The 22,087-nt window shown below is 35.4% G+C and overlaps 1 pseudogene; it reads right to left on the bottom strand.

Annotated features, from left to right (window-relative positions):
* Window positions 1–20,736: 20,736 nt before the first annotated feature.
* Window positions 20,737–20,925, bottom strand: LOC122750625 (annotated as a pseudogene).
* Window positions 20,926–22,087: the final 1,162 nt, after the last annotated feature.

Raw genomic sequence — 22,087 nt, 5'->3', positions numbered from 1 at the left:
ATCATCTCACAATATTACTGTTATTTTGTATACAGTACATTTCACTTTGCATTAGTTCATGCAGTCCCTTGCAAGTCTTTCTGATAGCATCCTGCTCCTCATTTTTTTTATAGTAAACTACATTTATATAGTACTTTAAAGAGAGATTTTCTTGCAATAAGCACATGAGGTTGATTATTACAACAACATTAATAGATAACATTTATATAGTACCTTATACGTGACAAAGGATTTTCTTCACAATAGCACAGAAATTTATCATACATTTTGCCATCATCATAATCAGTCATCATCCATCAATCCTCCTCCTCCTCAGTCAATCCTCCTCATCGTCAATCAATCCTCAGCTTCTTCATTCAATCCTCCTCCTCATCAATCAGTCCCCATCATCAATCAATCCTCATCCTCCAATCATCATCAATCCATCAAGCAATGCATCATCAATCACCATTATCATCATCATCTTATGTTACTCTTACCTCTGCTTCAAAATGTTTTCTATTGTTAACTGTCTCCCTCCAACCTATTCCCTCCCCAGGATATTTCCTCTATTTTCTATCTCCTTTTACCCTATACATCCTCAAAAACATTTTGCTTCTGACTGCCCCCTCCTCCACTCTGCCCTCCCTTACTTCATCCCTCCCTCTTTATTCCTTTCCCCTCCTACTTTCCTGCAGGCTTAGATACATTACTCCACCCAAATGAGTTTGCATGTTATTCCCTCCTTGAGCCAACTTTGATGAGATTAAGGTCTTTGAGCAAATTGTAGTACATGAACATTACTGTGATAAAAGAAAAAATGAAAATGACACAATGAAGCATAGAAAGATTTATATGACCTGATGCAAAATGAAGAGCCAGGAAACAATATACACAATGACTATAACAATGTATAGACTGGGATGACCTATTTATTTTTTTGGATCAATGAAGATTAAGTGGATTGTCCAGGGTCACACAGCTAGTAAGTGTCAAGTATCTCAGGCTGGATTTAGACTCAGGTCCTCCTGAATCCAGGGCTGGTGTTTTATCCACTGTCCCACCTAGCTGCTCCTGACTACAGCAATGTAAATAGAAAGAATAGATACAAAACTATCAAAACTGAATGTGGAGAGACTATAATGATGGAGTTCCCTCACACCAAAGATATATGAGAAAACATTTCTTCACTTCTCTTTGCAGACATAGGGGTAGTATATGTGAAATATCATAGAATGTCAGATTTCTTTGATCTGTTGGCTATTTTCCTGAGCTGCTTTTTCAAATTTTTTTGTTAAATAAGACAGATCTCTGAAAGAGAAAAACAGAAACTTTGAAAAATATAAAAAGAATATATCAATGCAAATATATCCTTTAAAAAGTCCCGACCTCGGGGGCAGCTAGGTGGCACAGTGGATAAAGCACCAGTCTTGGATTCAGGAGGACCTGAGTTCAAATCCGGCCTCAGACACTTGGTACTTACTAGTTGTGTGACCCTGGGCAAGTCACTTAACCCTCATTGCCCCGCAAAAAAAAAAAAAAAAGCTCCTACCTCCCAATTTTCAGCCCTCAAGTATTGATAGGAAAAAAGGATCTATTCTATGAAGTAAATTTTGAATGCATAGTTCCTGCTAAAAGGTTTGTATTGTCTTGTTTGGTGCTATATTCTTTTATTTATTACCTTAAGTGTCCATTTGTTATTAATTTCTGGTCATAGAATATGGAGAAAGTGGGAACTCTACAGATAGTTTAATTAAAATTTCTATTTTTTAAAGATGAGAAAACTCAAACCCATAGTGGCTATGTGATGGACAAAATTCTGTTCTAGTAAAGAGAAGAATTTGGATTTGAAAACAGGTCTTCTGTCTGCACATCTAGGTTTTACCCCTTGCTATTTCATATTGATATCTCAGTTTAGGTGGGGCCATTCTTATTCATTCTTTATTGAGACAGTTTTCAATCAATGATGTCTTATTTTTTATGGATTTATTCTTTAGTCCTTATCTATTTCCTGGCATCTTAGAGACTGGGTAATTTTCCCAGATAACTTCCCCACAGAATAACAAACATCATGGATACATTTATGCAATCGCTTCATTTCTTATTCCAATAGAATGAAATTAGATTTTAACTTATTCTTGCAGTTATTTGCTTTCTCTGTTAATAAAATAAGCTACTTTAGATATATAAGACAGCCATAATAATTCATTGTTAGTTCATTAATGCAGAATTGATTTTAGTTTACTATTATGATTATTAATATATCAATTATTAAACTGTAGTTCACAACAACATCATCAATTTAAGTTTATCGACTACTCAAGGTTCTTTCCTATGCTCTCATTGGCTATGCCTAAAGCAAAATAAAATGGAAAAATGAGGGCACTTTAAAGGAATTATTCAGCCAACCATTCCTTCATTCCCCATTTAGTTACAATTATCTGGGTATTTAAGGGGAAAACTCCCTTGTGACCTGAGTTATGTGGATAATTTGTTCAATTATTCAATTTACTTTGGCTATATCTACAATACAAGTTAGTCTAAAAACAGTCAGGTTCAAGAAAGTCAAATCTCTGAGAGAATAAAGAAACAAAACAAATTTGTTTGTGCCAGGCTTTTTCCCCCCTTGTTGCTGTAAATGAGTCTTGAACATTTAGTTCTCTCTGTTATGTTTATATTATGTTTCTCTGGTATGATGTCCTTTTCTTTATCATATTAGATTTCCAATATATTTCTAGTCTTATTTAGGTAGATTATGAAGTGGTTGTTTTCTAAATATTGACTTCTGTAATTGATGATTTGACTGTCTTTATTCTATGTGTGTTTAGGGTAGTGGGGTTAGATATGATAAGGCTGAACCTAAAGTCTCAGGTTCAATCTCTCTGAAAATCAGATGGTTTTCTTCTGTTCTATGACTGTTAAGTCCAATAAACATCATATTATAACATCTTCAACTAGTCCCCCTTAGACCTAGGGAACAGCATAGAGAAATTAGGATAAACTAGGAAAAAAAAGCTATAATTCATGCACTTCTGATGTGAGCTCGGCATAACCATCTTCACAACATATAGTGTGATGTTATACTAAGCTCAGAGGTTGCTTTCACAATGCCATACTGATTGGATTCAATTAAATTTTGCCCCCAAACCAGATTTTTTTGGGAAAGTAATTTATGTGTATCATCTAGCCCTTACAGAATTCTTGTCTAACAATCTAGCAAAAGCATCAAATCTCTTTTCTACCTCACTTTGATCCGACTAAGATACTAAAATAGATCACTTTCCATTCATGACCTAGTAGATAATGCTTAGGGAACAGGTTGCAAAGAAAGCAAATGATTGGCTAGGGCTCAAAGAACCAGCAAACATCAAAGGAGGGATTTGAATATTCTTACACGTGGTTGTTAATAGTTTACAATTCTTTTGAGAATTGTTTCTTCCTATACTTTTAACACATATATTGGTGAATGGCATGAAATATACTTCTATTAGTTGTTGTGATATCTGCCAGGGTTCCTCTTCCTTTCATATATGGATGTGCACATGGGCTACAAAAAGGTGACAAAGCCAGCACTTGATTGGCCCTGGGGGACTGTGGGAACAGTGTTTGATACAAAGTAGTAAATTTTTCTACAAGATTGGTAAAATTAGATGAAGATTGAAATATTTATGCTGTCATCCCCATGGATTTTTAGGGGTATTGATATCTAATGGAGAAATCACAGGATAGCAGTATCAAATCTTTTGTACAATCTATTTAATTCCTTAAGACACTCTATGTATGTGTAATTCTGCCCTTTTACTCAGCTATGAAAATATGATGGAAATATTTGGAAGCTTAATAACAATAACCAGCTGTGGGGATTTCTAAAATAAGAATGAGAATTGACTACATGCAGACTTCCTATCATATCTGATAAGGTTTCATATAACATCTTTGTAAGGAAGTTTAAAAACCGAATTCAGTGGAACAAACATAATATTAACTGGCAAAAAAATCAATTAGAGAGAATTATGTTTCCGTGTCAAGTTGGGGAAACACCTGGGATCTTGTGTCCCACATATCCTTAAGTATTTTAATGATGGAATTGAAGAAAGTCTAATTTTATTTATGGAACATGCAAATTTGAGAGGGATAACGCATTCAACTACAATTCCCTCCACTTCTTCCTGAACTTGTGTTTACTTGGTATATATTTTGCATATATTTAAATGTATTTCTTGCCCTACTCTTCCCCTCCTCTACTGAGCAGAGGGACTGTTTCTGTTTTTCTTTGTTTGTTTGTTGTTTGGTTCATTTGTTTTTGTTTTGTCTTTGAATCTCCAGCATCTAGTATGGTACCTGATACAAAGTAGACAGTTAAGTTGTCAATGTTTGCTTAATTAATATAATTTCAATGAATAAAACCTTAATAAATCAAGAAATAACTCTGGATTCGATTATGCCAATTATAAGGTAACAATCAAAGGAAATAAACTTAAAAAATAAATGTAGGATATTGAATTGGTCAAAGCTGACTTCCTTTGAAGAAGAAAGAAGAAGCTGAGAACTTAACAGGATTTGGAATTGAACATGAAGCAATAATTCAACACATATTAGTGCTTAATATATATGGTACAAGGGTCATCAATGATTGTATCCTTGACTTCTTTTTAACCATCCATTTTTCTTAACTTATTTTGCAATTTGACCCTTTCATCCTTTCCCTTAAGACATTAAAGATTAAGCTGTTATCATTCCATTCAAAGTATAATAATTCCTTTTACACTTATTTTACCTACAAATAACAATATAAGAATGGCATAATTCAATTTAGCAACCAGCTACTACTATGGTCAAGGACTAAAGTAACAGCTAAATTAAGGACTAATGTCTGTTGAACCATTGCTTCATGTTTGACCAAGCCAATTTTCTACATTTCTTTTTGGAAGCTAATGTTCATTGAAAACTTTTCATTTTGAAAAAAAAATAAAATAAGTTTGAGTAATTAAGAAGTGATGAGACCATTTGAAAATCTACCTATTGCTGGGCTGGTGAGAGCCCTTGGAAATTTTTAACGGATACAAATAAAATAAGAGTGGATTAGAGACATTCTAGGGTATTAGAGCTATTAAGATTATTAGACTGTGAAATATGTTGCCAAGGAAGTGCTAGATGCACCATCTCTTGAGGCACTTAAAAACTCAACTAACAAAACATTACAAAGTATATTTCTGGGAAAATGGATTTTTCTTTTAAACAGAAATGGATGAGACAGTTGAGAAGAGACCTCTTTTGTTCTTGAATTCTATGTTTCACTGACATCACTTGAAGTGGCAGGCGAGCAAAATATTTTTAAAAATGTTATAGTGGAGGCAGCCATGCTTAGATCTATCATTTGACCAATCATTTTCATCAGTGTGAGGGAGAGAATGACAGCTGATTGATGGTTCTTGTCTGCCAACATTTAGAATCTTGAATGTGGTGATTAATTTGTCCCTTGAAAAGATAAAAAGGTTGTGTATTCTTCCATTCTTTCAGATTTTTGGAGGGTCAGTGAATAGAAATAAGTATCAATTAATTTTTTATCATCCAAAAGGGTACTGATCTTTATCAGAGGAATGATTGGTTTCTTTCCTTTCTTTTTAAAGGGAGTTTTAAAAACGTTTTAAAGAGCTTAAAATTTTAATGATTTAAAAAAATGTTCTTAGTCTAGACCTCAAAACAGCTTAAAAAACTATATAGGGAATCACTGGAATTGAGATACATGTTTATAAATTCAATGCCTTATTGTTATGGGGATGTGAGCCCTATTTTCTTGAAGGCTATACTGCAGCTTTCCATTTCTGACAGATCCTACCAAGCTAGAAAGGCTTTTGGTAGGTTCATAATAAACTATAATCTGTCTCTTGTTAAAGAACTAACTTAGTTTTGTTCAGAGAAAGTGACTAATTTTAGAGTGAAGTTGTAACCAGGGATTTTTGTGCCTGAATCATGGGACAGTCGGGAGGGATAGGAGAGCTCACTTGGGATATAGGTACTGGAGGAGGATGAATGACATAGATTACCATGAGGTTTCTATGTTCTGGTAAAGAATAAAGTACTATTGGGGAAGTGGTAGATGAGATGATCAAGGCCTTGGGGTGAGTGTATATCCTGCCTGGGGGTGGGGAAGTGGGGGGGTAGATCATTCTCCAGGCATTAATAGTACCATGTAAATTCTCTTGCTATGGGGCAAAGTTCAGTCATGACAACTTAGCTGTAATTCTGCAGCAGAGTGATGAATGTTTTGGTGCCAGAAACTACTGAAAATCTTCAATGAGGGGTCCTGATTTGAATTAGTGGAAGGAATATGCATGCTTGATGAAATTACAGACCCTTAAAACATTTTATGCTATAACGATTGGAATGTTACAGGGCTTAGTGTAAATACAATTCCAGTAGATGTGTTTACCAACGAATGCTCTTAGGCTTAAGATACTCCTTGTTACCAGTTCTCTTTGAAATAAAATGTCCAAGGTATTTGCACCTAATCCAAGAAGAGAAATTTGAAAGATATATTTTCTGGCACATTGTCATCATTACTAACCTTAATTAGCACTTGAATTATGCTAGGAGGACAATTTTCCTATCCTTAACATAGTTATAAGGGAGTTTGCTACTTAAATGTATCTAAAACCATGAATGGGCTTTATTTCCTAACAAACCGAGAGATTGTAATATATACACTGTGCTTAAAGTGTATAGACTATACTGTCATTGAGGGTCACATTTCATAATCATAATACATTAGAAATGCACTCATCTTTTCCCCAACTTTTCTTATTTTGGTGCATGCTTCTAATTGAAAGGAAGATAGATGGGGGTACTGAAATCTAAACAGTTCCAGTAATGTCTTCTAATTATTTTGTTGTAAAAACACAGACATTTTCTCTCTTTTAATAGCCATGTTTTCCTGCTGTTTGAAATTGCAGCAGCTCCTTTCAGAAACTGTGCAAAATATTTCCTATGCAATCATTTGGCAGGCCCCAAATGAGCAATTTATAAGAGACATGCTAAACAACATTACTGAAACATAATGGTGCTGTGGAGATGTAGATAAAAAGGGAGTGTGAAGCGCACTGTGATTTAAGTTTCCCCTCAGCACCATGAGCATCATCTCACTCAGAGAAGCAGCTGATTCCCAAAACAGGTTTGCTAAACAACCAAGCACAAAATTATCGACAAATGTGACCAAAAAATTATAATTGGACTATAAAGTGTAGGGAGAAGTCATACTCATACACATATACACATCACAACTCTCTCTGTCTCTGTCTCTCTGTCTCTGTCTATGTCTATCTGTCTGTCTGTCTGTCTGTCTCTCCCTCTCTCTCAGCATCTTTGTGTCTAGGAATTTTAAAAATATTCACATCCCCATTTCATGTTAAGATTTAGGAACATTGTTCAAAAAAATCAAAACTTGATCCTTGTGGACAAGAACATGCCTGTCTTTGCTTTGTCCTTCTGCATAATCTGACTAGAGCTCTTTTGTAGTGAAAAAGTTCACTTTCAGAAACATTTTTCTGTCACCGGTGCTTAGAAAGTTGGAGTCAAATATATGTAACTCCCATGTGTATCTGCTTCAAGGCAGCAATTAATGGTTATTCAGGGAAGTTATGTTTGTAGACCCAGGCTTCCACCTCATTGGAACAGTCTTACTCTACTACAGGTTAGTCTATCTTGTGATGAGGGGAAAAGTGAAAATAAAATTTAAAATGTCTGTTTGTCTAAAAGTATATAAGCCCTCCTGAGTTCAATCCAGCTGATTATTCTGTAGCAATTGAAAATCAACCAGAAGTTGTCTGTGCCCAACACACATCAAAAGCTGGATGTCTTACAGGCACCTCAAACTCACCTTTTCCAAAACTGAGCTAATAGGGAAACTCTAAAAAATCTCTCTAAAATATTTCCCCCTAAACTTGGTCAAAAACAAATACTTGGGGAAAATATATCACATATTTCCTCTGAAGCCCTTCTTTCTCAAATTCTCTCTAGTTTCTTCGACTGATTTGCCAAGCTCATGAGACCTTCCCTATTCTGGTTGCCCTTCTTTAGCTACTGTTCTGCTTATTAATGTTCTTCTTAATATATGCCACTCAGAAGTGAACATAACATGCCAAATGTAATCTGGAGGCCAAGAAGCTGGGAAGCTGTGCCTAACTGAATCAATGTTGTATCTTTACTGAATAGTATTTCCCTGCTCTGAATTTATTTCCTGAAATTACTTTTGGCCTTTTGTTTACTCTCACATGTTCTAATTTCCTTTTTTTTTTTTTTTTCTTGCTGTGCAATGAGGGTTGAGTGAGTGACTTACCCAGGGTCACACAGCTATTAAATGTGTTAGGTCACATTTGAACTCAGGTCCTCCTGAATCCAGGGCCAGTGTTTTATCCACTGTGCTACCTAGCTGCCCCCTCTAATTTCCTTCTAATCTTAAACCTGAGTTACCAGACCAGGTCTGGCCTACTACATTTGTTTCTTATCTTTCTTTTAGACTATAAACATCAATACAAACAGAGGTCATGTCAACTAAACTTTGTTCCTTTTCTCTATTGCTAATTATAGTGCTTTAAACACAGTTGATTTTTTAAAAAAATTAACTAAGTTTTTATTGATTTTTTTTTCTTATACCCCCTTCATTGTTCCCAGTATCCTTCTCCCTCCACCTCTCAGAGAACCATCCATTATGACAAATGATATTTTTAGAGAGATAAAAGAAAACTATACAACTAATCAATTTATTGAAAAAGTCTGAAAATATGTACAATGTGTATAAGCTGTGAATCTCTCATCTCCATTGATAGGGTAGCTTTTCTGATTTCTTCATTTGAATTCCGCTTGATCTTTATGTTTTTGTTACCTTTACCTTTCTCTTTTGGTGTGTAGTGGTTCTTTCTATTTATATTATTATAGTTACTATGTATATTGTTCTCCTGGCTGTGTTCACTTCACTTAGCACCAGTTCATATAGATCTTTCCATGCTCCTGTGTATTCATCACATGAAGAATTTTTATAACATAGTAATATTTAATTAAATTCATGTATCACACTTTGTTTAGCCATTTCTTGATTGATGGACATCTACTTTGTTTCCAATTCTTAGTTATCATAGATAGAAAGTGCTGTTATAAATATTTTGGAGTATATGGGAACTTTCTTCTTATTGATGGTTTCCTTTGGGTAAAAGCTTAGTAATGTAGTCTTTGTGAGCACAAAAGATTTATTTTTCTGTGATATTTTTTTCTGTGAATTTTTTTTTAATTTATTTTTAGGGCAGCTAGGTGGCACAGTGGATAAAGCAACAGCACTGGACTCAGGAAGACTTGAGTTCAAATCCGAACTCAGACACTTGACAGTAGCTATGTGACCCTGGGCAAGTCACTTAATCTCCATTGCCCACAAAAAAATTAATTATAGAATAAACAAGCATTTCCATAACACAGTAAAATAAAAAGATAATTGTACATGAAACTGCAAATTTACTATGCACAATTTGCTATTCCTTTCAAATATACAGCATAATTATCATGTGAATTCCTTTTTTTTTCTTTCTTTCCTCCCCTCTCCCCACCCTAGAATTGGCTACCATTAGACACACACACACACACACACACACACACACACATGTTTAATTATTCTGTATATACTTCAATTTATCAGTTCTTTCTCTGGATCCAGTGTATCTTTATTTATATGTCCTTTAAAGTTAATTTGGGTATTTATAATAGAGAACATATTTTAACATATTTGTGGGGTCAAAAAAAAAGAATGAATGTAGATGCCTTTTAGGGGAGAATGAAACTATTATGCCAGATGGCTGTGGTTATATTGTCCTGGTCACACCAATGCAGCACATTTAGGAATCATTTGCACTGAAGAATTGATTAAAGCTGTGTCTCATGTCTTGGAATACTGCTATTGAAAAGACGAGGGGACAGGGCAAGCACATAATTTTCTTTGGGAATTGCACAAGAAGCCTTGGTCATGAATTTGCATTGATTTTGTGGGACCATTTTGGGACCAAAGTGTAATGTGGCAGGCACCCTTCTTCTTGAAGAATTTCAAAGTGCACTGAATTCTACTTAAATTTTTACTTCATCAATTACAGCTTTACACCAGTTTTCTGTGATGCATGAATTGCTGGGCGTGATTATGTCTGTCAAGTGTGCCTGCATTTCCTTGCTTGTGTTTAAGGAATTTGTGGACAGAAACCTTATTTGAGCTGCCACTATTGAGCTTTGTCATGCTCTAGCAAACAGTCAAGCAGAAAGAATAATGCAGACTACTAAGGATGCCCTGAAGTGGATTTTGGAGCTGATTGACCAAGAAGAATTGCCAAGTTTCTGTTGTCTTTTCTTTTTTACCCTATAGTCAATATCAGAAGTCAATCATGCTCAATTGGTAATGTAGAAACATCTTATGATTTACTACAAACATATCAATATATTAAGACCATGTAATTTCGTTGGTGTGGAAATTCCTCCACTAATAGATATAATAAAATATATACATACATACACACACACACACACACATATATATATATATATATATATATATATGTATGTATGTATGTTTACTTAATATTCAGAGTTTTTAAATGATATAGCTACCCAGCAAGTGTCAGAGACAGGATTTCAACCAAGCTCTTCCTGACTGTAAGTTTGACATTTATCTAATATTTCACGTTACCTCTGCAATCCAAAATTTCTGAAAGAGTACAAATATATTTGCTTAGAGTTATATACACATGGAGAGATTTTTCCATATCTCTATCTCTATCTCTATTTATAATCTATCTATACATATGTATACACACAAACGCACGTATGGAGAGAGAGTGAGAGAGCATTATATATGTACAGTATATAAATATATGCTTACACTTATGGTTCCAAGAAGCTCTAGCATACTCAGTGGCCACACCCTAGTAAACCTGTCTCAACAGATGGCCAAACAAGGTTGGGGGTGATTGATAGGTCTCAAACCAGTTGGTGAGTTAGGGGGATGTCTAACCCAAGTATGTGAAGACTTCCTCTAGGGGAATGGGCAGATGAGAACAATTGGTTCTAATGGCCATGAAGGTGGCTGAAGTATGCACTGTGGAGTACTTTGAGCTTGATTTTGCATTGAAGATGCCAAGGCCATCCACTGCATGCTGTGCCATCACTAGTTACCTTGACATTTGTTGGGCTACTAGACTCTGATGCCTGGAAGAAAGAGTGAGTCTGATGATTTTGTTCAACTATACCTCACTTATATTTGATTTGCATGCATATCAAGGCATAATGCCATGATGTCTCTGGTCCTCTTCAAAAATCAGGGTTGAATAACAACATTTGATACTCATAACCATCCTGAGGAGATAGGTGCTGTTATCATGCCCACTTTACAGTTTAGGAAACTGAAGCAAACAGAGTCTATATGGCTTGCCCAGTATCCCATAGCTAGTAAGTGTCTGAGGATAGATTTGAACTTAGGTGTTCCTGACTCCAGGGTTAGTGGTCCAAGAGTCCCACTGCAACACTTAGTTACACAATAAAAGGTGTAAAAATCAGTAAATGTATGACTATAAAAGAAAGTGGGTAAATTATATAACAAGAACAAAAGATAACAGATGGAAAGCTTGTGATCTTCAAAGAATGTCAAAAACCTACAAGGAGGCTGGCCATGCATTGGGAAAATTCTCTATGGTGGAATTATGAAACACCATGGGCAAGAATCACATAGGGTGAGAATTAGCAGATGGTTTGCAATATCTCTCTCTCTCTCTCTCTCTCTCTCTCTCTCTCTCTCTCTCTTTCTATCTCTATCACTATCTCTCTCTCCATCTCCATTTCTATATCCATATATAGATATAGATACATACATATATATCATCTATAGCTATATCATCTCTATACACACATATATTTGTAGAGGAAATAATCATCAATAAGGTTGGGGATTCAAGTAATGAAGCTTTTGTGACTTCTTAAGTGGCAGCATGGGATTGATGGAAAAAGTGCTCTAAGTTTCTTAAGAAGAAACTAGGAGAAATGAACATATATATTTTAAAAGTATGGACCCCCAGGGCAGCTAGGTGGTGCAGTGGATAGAGCACTGGCCCTGGAGTCAGGAGTACCTGAGTTCAAATCCAGCCTCAGACACTTAACACTTACTAGCTGTGTGACCCTGGGCAAGTAACTTAACCCCAATTGCCTCACTAAAAAAAACAAAAAACAAACAAAAAAACCCAACAGTATGGACTCCCTCAGAAGTCAATGGAGTTTGCTCAATTTTCTACTAAATTAATCCAGTCCTATTTCTGTGAATTCGCTTCATGAAATACTTAGTAGTATGCATTATTCTTAGTTTTATTATTTGCTGGAGCATGATGGGATTTTAAAATAGCAGTGCAGATAAGGATCCTGTCCACAAATACCTTAAACAAAATTGAGGAAATTTTATTTTGTCAAACAGAGAGGGTCCTGGTTTTTATCTTTTAATTTAGTGTTTCTCTTCATTTTCTCTTTTCCCCTCTAGGGATACCAATGCAGAAAAAAAATGAGCTATAATACATGCTCATTGATTGTTCTGATCTTCACAGCTGTTGAAATTAAAATGAGATGTTTCATTCCCACTCCTGTGATATATTTCTTAGCAGTAACTCCCATTTCCCAAGTATTACTTCTTTTGATCACATTCTCAATATTCCAAATTAAATATTCTTTGAGGATAAAATAATGAATTATGCTTGGCTTAAGGTAAGATAGAATAGAAATAGTCTAAGAATATTTAAGAAGAATCAGAAGAAAAAGAAAATATGGACTTTTAATTGGCCAGAAATTAGTCATATGTGATGTTTTATTAGTTTTATTTTTCTTAAGAGACAATATGGATGGGCTCTTCCCCCTCACTTCCAATAAAATTACCAGTGCAGAATTCCTTTGTTCCCTACATAATATCCCAAGTCAACTGGCTGTGTTATTGGGGACAATTACAAAGCTATACATTTTTACCTCGCAGCATGGCTTCCTTTTGGTAGTGTGAGATATGCATCATAGACCTAAGTGCTGAGCAGTATTTTTTGTCCCAGTGGAATAGAAAGCAAGATTGTTGCTGAATATCAGGAGTAGACACACGCTAATTTTTGTTGTTTTAATGAGAAAACTGAGGTTCTAGAAAGGTTAAGTAATTTTCCCTACTTCACATCAGTAATTAGTGGTGGAACTGGGACTGCTACCTGAATCTCTTGAGTTTCAGTGGCAGGTGTTTTCCATCACACAGCTAGTTTGATGAACATAATCTGCCATATACAACCAAAACCTACCCTTCACCATGCTTCTCAGTGGTGCCATGCTTCATGCTATTATGGATGGGTAACTTCAGTATTTACCTCATGTTTATATGATGCACTGATTTGTCAATAAGAAGATTTTATTTGTTGTTAGACTTTTTGCTATTGCCTTAGGATAATACATAAAGAAGTAGTGTGAATATTTGGTTAGAAGAAGAAGCCAAATGCAGACTTCATACTCCATTAAATACTGGATAATCAAGAGTGATAACAACTACTCTGATTATATTTCCTCTGGTCTGTCTTCTCCAGTAAACGGAATGAGTTGTCTACATTTACTTCACAAGACCTTTAACACTTTAGTAGTTGGCATAATAACTACAAATGGAGGAACGTTGTGAGGAATAAAGAATTTTCTTCAGAGGAAATTTTGAATTCAACTGAACTTTGATAGTCACAGTCAGTGATAAACCATTAGTAAGGAAAGACCTATGTTATATATCACTTAATTCAATGTATTGTACTTTGTTTATTGGTTAAGACCTGTGAAAAATCACGAATTTTTCTTCCTGAGAATTTTTGAGGAAAACAGATACTTATTGAAAGATCTTGAGCAATACTTCATCTGATAACACGTTGCCTTAGAGTGGAAGAGACTAAAATTGGTAAGTAGATCTGGGGCAGCTAGGTGGCGCAGTGGATAGAGCACCGGCTCTGGAGTCAGGAGTACCTGAGTTCAAATCTGGCCTCAGGCACTTAACACTTACTAGCTGTGTGACCCTGGGCAAGTCACTTAACCCCAATTGTCTCACTAAAATTAAAAAAAAAAAAAAGATAAGTAGATCTAGGACATGGAAGGGCAAGATGGTAGAGTGGAAGAGACTTTAGAGATTCCCCTATCAAGCCTTTATTTTACAAGTGAGAAAAGTGAGGCTCAGAAAAGTTTGGTTGCTAACCCAAAGTCACACAAAAAACTTGTGGCTATTACTAATCTACAATTTAATCATTTTATGACTACAAAATGGATAATGGAGTTCTGGTTTGCTGAGCTACAACAGAAACATACCACTAGAGGGCTTTCTACATGCATATGCTCCCTTTAACTTATGTGGGAGGCATCCTTAAGTATCAGATCAGTCTTGTGCCACTCAGTCACATGAGTGTGCCTTCTCTATGGGAGTGGTGAATGCAGAATAAATAGAATAAATCCTTTTCAAGCAGAAGGTCTTTGTAATGCTGAAAATTATTTTTGGTACATCTGATAAGAAGGTCTTTGAAATACTGACCTAGGGAATAAAGGTAGGAACTGGAAATGCTACTCTAGGTATAAAAACACAGCATAGGTCATATATTTCTATTCTTTACTATGGTCCTGGGTCAACAGACCACGTTATTCTACCAATCATCCATTGTAACTTCTAGATAGTGCTCCAATAACCCCTAGAGAAAGGCATTAATATATGTTATAAGCCTTGGATGGTTCTAAAACTATACTTTTCAGAAGAGATAAAGACTTCTTTATGTCCATCAGTGAATTATCAAAACAATAATTGTTTATGATTTATATTCCTTATCCAACCATCAGTGACATTACTCTTTTTTAGGGCAATGAGGACTAAATGATTTTGCCAGGGTCACACAGCTAGTAAATGTCAAGTGTCTGAGGCCCAATTTGAACTCAGGTCCTCATGAATCCAGGGCCAGTACTTTATCCACTGCACCACCTAGCTGTCCCCTGACATTTCTTTTGAACCTAAATTGTCCACTGATTCAATTGAACAGTTTTAGCTGGGTGGGTGTAAAACATTATTGACATATATTAATTTCATTGCATGAAAAGGCAGTGTGGCATGGAACAAACTGACCAAGTGTCAAGATATCTGAGTTCACATTCTATTTCTTATACTTTGTATCTAAACAAGCATCATCAAGTCATATAAACTTTTTAAATTTCAGTTTTCTTATCTGTAAAATGGGGATAGTAATCCTTACACTACCTACCTGATAGAGTTCCGGTGGGGAAAACACTTTGTCAACCACAATACATAATCAAAAACAAATTATACAGTGTGTCCCAAAGGCTCAATGCACTTTTAAGCTTTCATACAAAAGCTTCAAATTGCACTAAGAATTTTGGGACAAAGTATTCTGCTTTGGAAAGGAAGTTTGTTTAAACAATTTGTACAAAATATTGAGGCTTTCAAATAAAATCTGTGACAGTTCTTGTGGATTATGTTCTAGAGGTAATTCTTGGTCAGATTTGGATTTCAGAAAAGGAACTATTGCCCATCTTCCAACTGAGATTTTATGAATCTCTGATTACTACTTTGGTTATCTCTATAGAGAGATGCACAATAACATGCTATAAAACTTATATTGTTGTAACATTACATGTGACTAGTTTCAGATCTGACCTAACAATTTTCTTGTTTTTATTAGTAACAATAATAGCACTCACAAATACATACTGAACATAATGATTTTAGAAGTATGGTGTCTAGCCTTTATAGTCTTTAGTCCTCTTTGCTCCCTATACATTTTTTTTTTAGAAGCTGCATATATATATATATATATATATATATATATTTTTTTTTTTTTGGTGAGGCAATTGGGGTTAAGTGACTTGTCCAGGGTCACACAGATAGTAAGTGTCAAATGTCTGAGGCTGAATTTGAACTCAGGTCCTCCTGACTCCAGGGCTGATGCTCTATCCACTGCACCACCTAGCTGCCCCAAGAAGTTGCATATTTAGAAGTCCAGGTCCAAGATGATGCATTTTCTCCATGAAGTCATTTTTAATTCTTGCTCTTCCACTCTTTTTCTTTTAAAAACTTGTCATCCCCTCAGTTGAATTTATTTTCTTAAGAAATTATTGCAATTAGTTTTATAGTTATTTGTATGCATATCTTATTTATCCATATTACATATTAGGCTTCTTGAGTACAGGAACCTTTCTCATAAGACCTATCTAATAAATGTTTGTGCAAAATGAATGAATACAATGTGATATAGTACCTTGTTCAATCTGCTTTCAGTATCCACAGTTCTTTTTTCTGGATGTGGAGAACATTTCCTACCATGAGTTCTTTGGAATTGGATCTTTACACTGATGAGAGGAGCCAAGTCTATCACAGTTGATCATCACTCAATGTTGCTGTTACTGTGTACAATATTCCCCTGGATCTGCTCCCTTAACTCAACATCAGTCCACTTAAGTCTTTCCTGGTTTTTCTGAAATCTGCCTGCTCATCATTTCTTACAGCCCAATAGTATTCCATTACATTCATATATTCTTCAGCCATGTCCCAGTTGATGGGCATTCCCTTGATTTCCAATTCTTTGCCACCACAAAGAGGGTTGTTATAAATATTTTTATATTTGTGGTTCCATTTCCCTTTTCTATGATCTCTTTGGGATAAAGACCTAGTAGTAGTATTACTGGGTCAAAGGGTATGTCCTATAGCTCTTTAGACATAGTTCCAAATTGCTCTGCAGAATAGTTGGATCACTTAACAAATACACCAACAATTCATTAGTGTTACAATTTTTCCACAGCTTCTCTAACACTTATTATTTTCATTTTCAGTCATATTAGCCTATCTGAGAGGTGTGAGGTGGTACCACACAGTTGTTTTAAAATGTATTTCTGTAATCAATAGTGATTTAGAGTATTTATTCATAGGGCAATAGATAGCTTTGATTTCTTCAGTTGAAAACTGGCCGTTCATATCCTTTGACCATTTCTTAATTGGGGAATGGCTTATACTCTTATAAATTTGATTTAGTTCCCTATATATTTTAGAAATGAGGCCTTTTATCAGAAATACTGGCTATAAAAATTGTTTCCCAGCTTTCTGCCTCCCTTCTAATTTTGGCTGCATTGCTTCTGTTTGTACAAAATCTTTTTAATTTAATGTAATCAAAATCATCCATTTTGTGTTCCCTATCTCTTGTTTGGACATAAATTGTTTTCCTTTCCATAGATCTGAGAGGTAAATTACTCCTTCCTCTCCTAATTTACCTATGGTATCAACTTTTATGTCTAAATCATGTACCCATTTTGACCTTATTTTGTTATATGGTATAAGATGTTGGTCTATCCCTAGTTTCTGCCATACTATCTTCTAGTTTTCCTAGCAGTTCTTGTAAAATACTGAGTTCTTATCACAGAAGCTAGAGTCTTTGGGTTTATCAAATAGTACATTACTATAGTGATTTACTACTCTGTCTCCTGTGCCTAAGTTATTCTACTTATCTACCACTCTATTTTTTTTTGCAGGGAAATGAGGGTTAAATGACTTGCCCAGGGTCAAACAGCTACTCAGTGTCAAGTGTCTAAGGCCAGATTTGAACTCAGGTGCTCCTGAGTCCAGGGTCTGTGCTCTATCCACTGTGCTACCTAGCTGCCCCTACCACTCTATTTCTTAGCCAGTACCAAATAGTTCTGAAGACTGCTGCCTTATAGTATAGCTTCAGATTTAGTATGGCTTAGCCCACCTTTCTGTGCATGTTTTTTCATTAGTTTCCTTCATATTCTTGACCTTTTGTTCTTCCAGATGAATTTTGTTATTATTTTTTCTAGCTGTATAAAATAATTTTTAGGTAGTTTGATTGGTATGACACTTAATAAGTAAATTAATTTAGGTAGAATTGTCATTTTTATTATATTAACTTGGCTTATCCATGAGAAATTTATATTTTTCAAATTATTTAGATCTGTTTTTATTTGTGTGAAAAGTGATTTGTAATTGTGTTCATAGAGTTCCTGGGTTGGTTTTTGCAGGGAGACTCCCAAGTATTTTATACTGCCTACACTTACTTTAAATGGAATTTGTCTTTCTATCTCTTGCTGTTGAGCTTTGTTGGTCATGTATAGAAATGCTGATGATTTTTGTGGGTTTATTTTATATCCTGAAACTTTGCTAAAGTTAATTGTTTCAAGTTATTTTTAGTTTAGTTGATTCTAAGTATCCTATCATATCATCTGCAAGGAGTGAGTTTTGCTTCCTCCTTGCCTGTTCTAATTCCTTTAATTTCTTTTTCTTCTCGTATTGCTAAAGCTAAAATTATTCATACAATATTAAATAATAGAGATGATAATGGACATCCCTGTTTCATTCCTGATCTTATTGGGAATGCCTCTAACTTATTCTCATTAAATGTTATATTTGCTGTTGGTTTTAGGCAGTAGTAGTAGGCTTCCACCAGTTGCAGACGACCATGGATCAGTGCCTTGAAGAGCCACAGGCCACAGTGTGGCTGTGCAGTCTGATACGGGAGCCATAGCTCCTGCCGCAATGAGGACATTGGAAAACTTCGCTTTCTGTTGCCCGTTGGTTCCTGCATCTCATTTGATTTTCTTCCTCTCGAGCTTGAAGGCCTATCTCAGCTGCGCGCAAGCTGCTCCTGAGTACTGAACTCCACTGGGCATGGTCCTTGGCCATCTCCTCCCAGCTGCCAATGTCTATTTCCAGAACCCTCAAATCTTTCTTGCATACATCCCTCTAGTGAAGCTGGGGGTGTCCAGCAGGTCTTTGGCCTGAGGCTAACTTGCCATAGAGTAGGTCTTTAGGAATGCACCTGTCTTGTATGCGGTGGACATGACCAAACCAGTGCAGCCTTCTTTGTTTCAGTAGTGTGTAGATGCTTGGAAGTTGAGTGTTGGAGCACTTCTGTGTTGGTGATTCTATCTGACCAAGATATGCCAAGGGTGCGCCAATGGCATCACATGTGGAAGGTGTTAAGCTTCTTCTCTTGTCTAGTATACATAGTCCATGTTTCGCTGCCATACAGTAAGGTACCCAGGACACATCCTCTATAGACAGCAAATTTGGTTCATCTTGTCAGTTTACTGTTTGCCCATACACACTTGGCAAGCTTAGCCATGGTTGAAGTAGCTTTCCCAATCCTCTGATCTCAGAATCAATTGACAAATTGTCACTGACAATAGAGCCAAGATACAAGAATTGGTTTTAGGTAGACACTGCTTATTATGTTAAGGAAAGCTCCACCTATTCCTATGCTCTCTAGTGTTTTTAATAGGAATGGGTGTTGTATTTTGTCTAAAGTTTTCTCTGTGTCTATTGAGAAAAATCATATGATTTTGGTTAGTTTTGTTATTGATGTGGTTGATCATGTTGATAGTTTTCCTAATGTTGAACCAGCCCTGCATTCCTGGTACAAATCCCACCTGGTCATAGACTATTATCCTGGTGATGAATTGCTTTAATCTCTTTGTTTCCATGATTTGTTGTTTGACCCACTCATTCTTTAAGATGAGATTCCTTAGTTTCCAATGAATTTTAAATCTATCTTTCCATGGCTCTTTATTGCATGCATTTTCATTGCATCATGATGTGAGGATTCCTTTACTATTTCTGCCTTTCTACATTTGACTGTGAAGTTCTTATGCCCTAATACATAATAAATTTTTGAGTATCTGCCAAGTACCCTTGAGAAAAAGGTATATTCCTTTATATCCCCATTCAATTTTCTATAGATATCTAACATATCTAATTTTTCTAAAAAGTTATTCACCTCTCTAACTTCTTTCTTATTTATTTTGTGGTTAGATTTATGTAGTTCAGAGAGAGGAAGGTTAAGATCCCCTACTAGTATAGTTTGTCTATTTCCTCTTGTAACTCATTTAACTTCTCTAAGAATTTGGTGTATATTTGGTGGATATATATTTAGTACTGATATTAATTCATTATCTATGGTACCTTTTTAGCAAGATGTAAGTTCTTTCCTTATCTCTTTTAAATAGATCTATTTTTGTTTTTGCTTTGTCTGAGATAAGGATTGCTACTCCTGCTTTTTTGACTTCACCTGAAGCATAATAGATTCTGCTTCAGCCCTCTATCTTTACTCTATGTGTGTCTCTTTGTTTTTGATATGTATTTCTCATGAATAACATATTTTTGGATATTGGTTTCTGGTCTATTCTGCTATCTGCTTCCTTTTTAATGGGGGAATTCACACAGTTCATATTCACAGTTATATTTACTAACTGTGCATTTCTTTCCCTCCTATTTTATTTTGTTTATCCCTTTCTCTTGCTTTTTATTTTACCTCCCCTCTAACATCTGTTTCATTTCTGAATACTAATTTTTATCCACTCTACTTTTTAAATACATCCTCATTTCTTGTTATCCCCTTTTTCTCTTTCATCTCTGTTGGGTTAGATAGATATCTATTACCAGTTGAGTATATCTATGTATCTATCTGTCCATCTGTCTATTTGTCTGCCTGCCTGTCTGTTCATCCATCTATCCATCTGTCTGTTTGCCTCTCTCTATATATTTTCCCATCTCTGAACCAATTTACTTTTTTTAATTTATCAAGTTTATTTTAATTCATACATTTCATAGAAAAACAGAAGACATCCATGGTGTATGAAAATAAAATTTAGGTCTGTACAAATTCTTCTATTTACAGGCAAAGTGATGAGGGAATGTCAATGATAGCAGCTGCAACTCTTAGTCTGGGGGGCTTTGCAGACACAGCCCTGGGCACACTTGGCACATCCTTCTGGGCAGCAGGAGCAGCAGCTTTTCTTGGAGGAGGTGTACTGGCACGATCTGCATTTGCAGGAGCCTGAACAGGTTCAAGGGCCACCATTCTCGCAGTTGCATTTGGGGTCCATGGCTGGCAGGTAAATAACCAGACATGCAGTTGTCACAGGAGAAGGATGTTGTTGAACCAATTTACTTTTGAGGTTGTGTTGCCCATTCCCCAATATTTTCCTCTCTATTGTAAAAAGCACTGCCTTGTGCATCTCTTTCATATAAGATATTTTTCACCATCCTTTCTCTTCTCATTTTCTCAACATATTTCTCTTTGTCAACTATGAATGTATTTTTACATTATCAACTCACTCCAATGCCTTCTTTTCATATAGAATCCATCTACCTTCCCGAATTATGATAAAGTACTTGGAAGTTACATTTAACATCTTCCTATGTATGTAGAAAGACAAACTATTTAACATTATTGGATCCTATATGATTTCTCTTTTATGTTTACCTTTTTATGCTTCTCTTGAATCTTGTGTTTAAAAGTCAGATTTTCTATTCATCTCTGGTCTTTTCATCAGAAATGCTTGAAAGGCTTACATTTAATTAAATATCATTTTTCCCTTGAAGGACTTTATTAAGTTTTCCTGGGTATTTTATCCTTGGTTATAATCACAGTCCTTCTCCCTTTTGGAATATCTTATTCCAAGTCTTCCACTCCTTTAATGGAAAAGCTGCTAAATCTTGTGTGATCCTGGCAGGGGGTCCATGGTATTTGATTGGTTACTTTCTGGCTATTTGAATCACTTTCTACTTGACCTGGGAGTTCTAAAATATGGCTATAATATTACTGGGAGTTTTCCTTTTTGGGATCTCTTTCAGAAGATACATGATTGGTGAATTCTTCCAGTTTCTGTTTTACCCTCTGTTCTAGGATATTGGGGAAGTTTCTTTGATTTCTTGATATAAATATGGCTAGGCTTTTTCTTTGCTCATGGATTTCAGGTAATCTACTAATTCTTACATTATCTCTCATTGATCTATTTCCCAAAGACAATTATTTTTCCATAGAGAGATTTTACATTTTCTTCTATATGTTAATTCTTTTTACTTTTTTGTTTCTTGATGTGTTCTTCATTCATAAGCTTTTGTTTTATTATTTTTTGATGTATCCCTGAGTAATTAGCTTCCACTTGCAGAATTAAAAATTTAAGGCATTATTTTCTTCAGTGACCTTTTGTAACTCTTTTTCTAATTGGTCATTTATACTTTTTAAAGAGTTTTATAGTTTGG

This window comes from Dromiciops gliroides, chromosome 3, assembly GCF_019393635.1.
Source record: "Dromiciops gliroides isolate mDroGli1 chromosome 3, mDroGli1.pri, whole genome shotgun sequence".
Taxonomy (NCBI): domain Eukaryota; kingdom Metazoa; phylum Chordata; class Mammalia; order Microbiotheria; family Microbiotheriidae; genus Dromiciops; species Dromiciops gliroides.
Note: the sequence above shows the minus strand (reverse complement) of the source record. Positions and strands in the feature narration are given on the sequence as shown.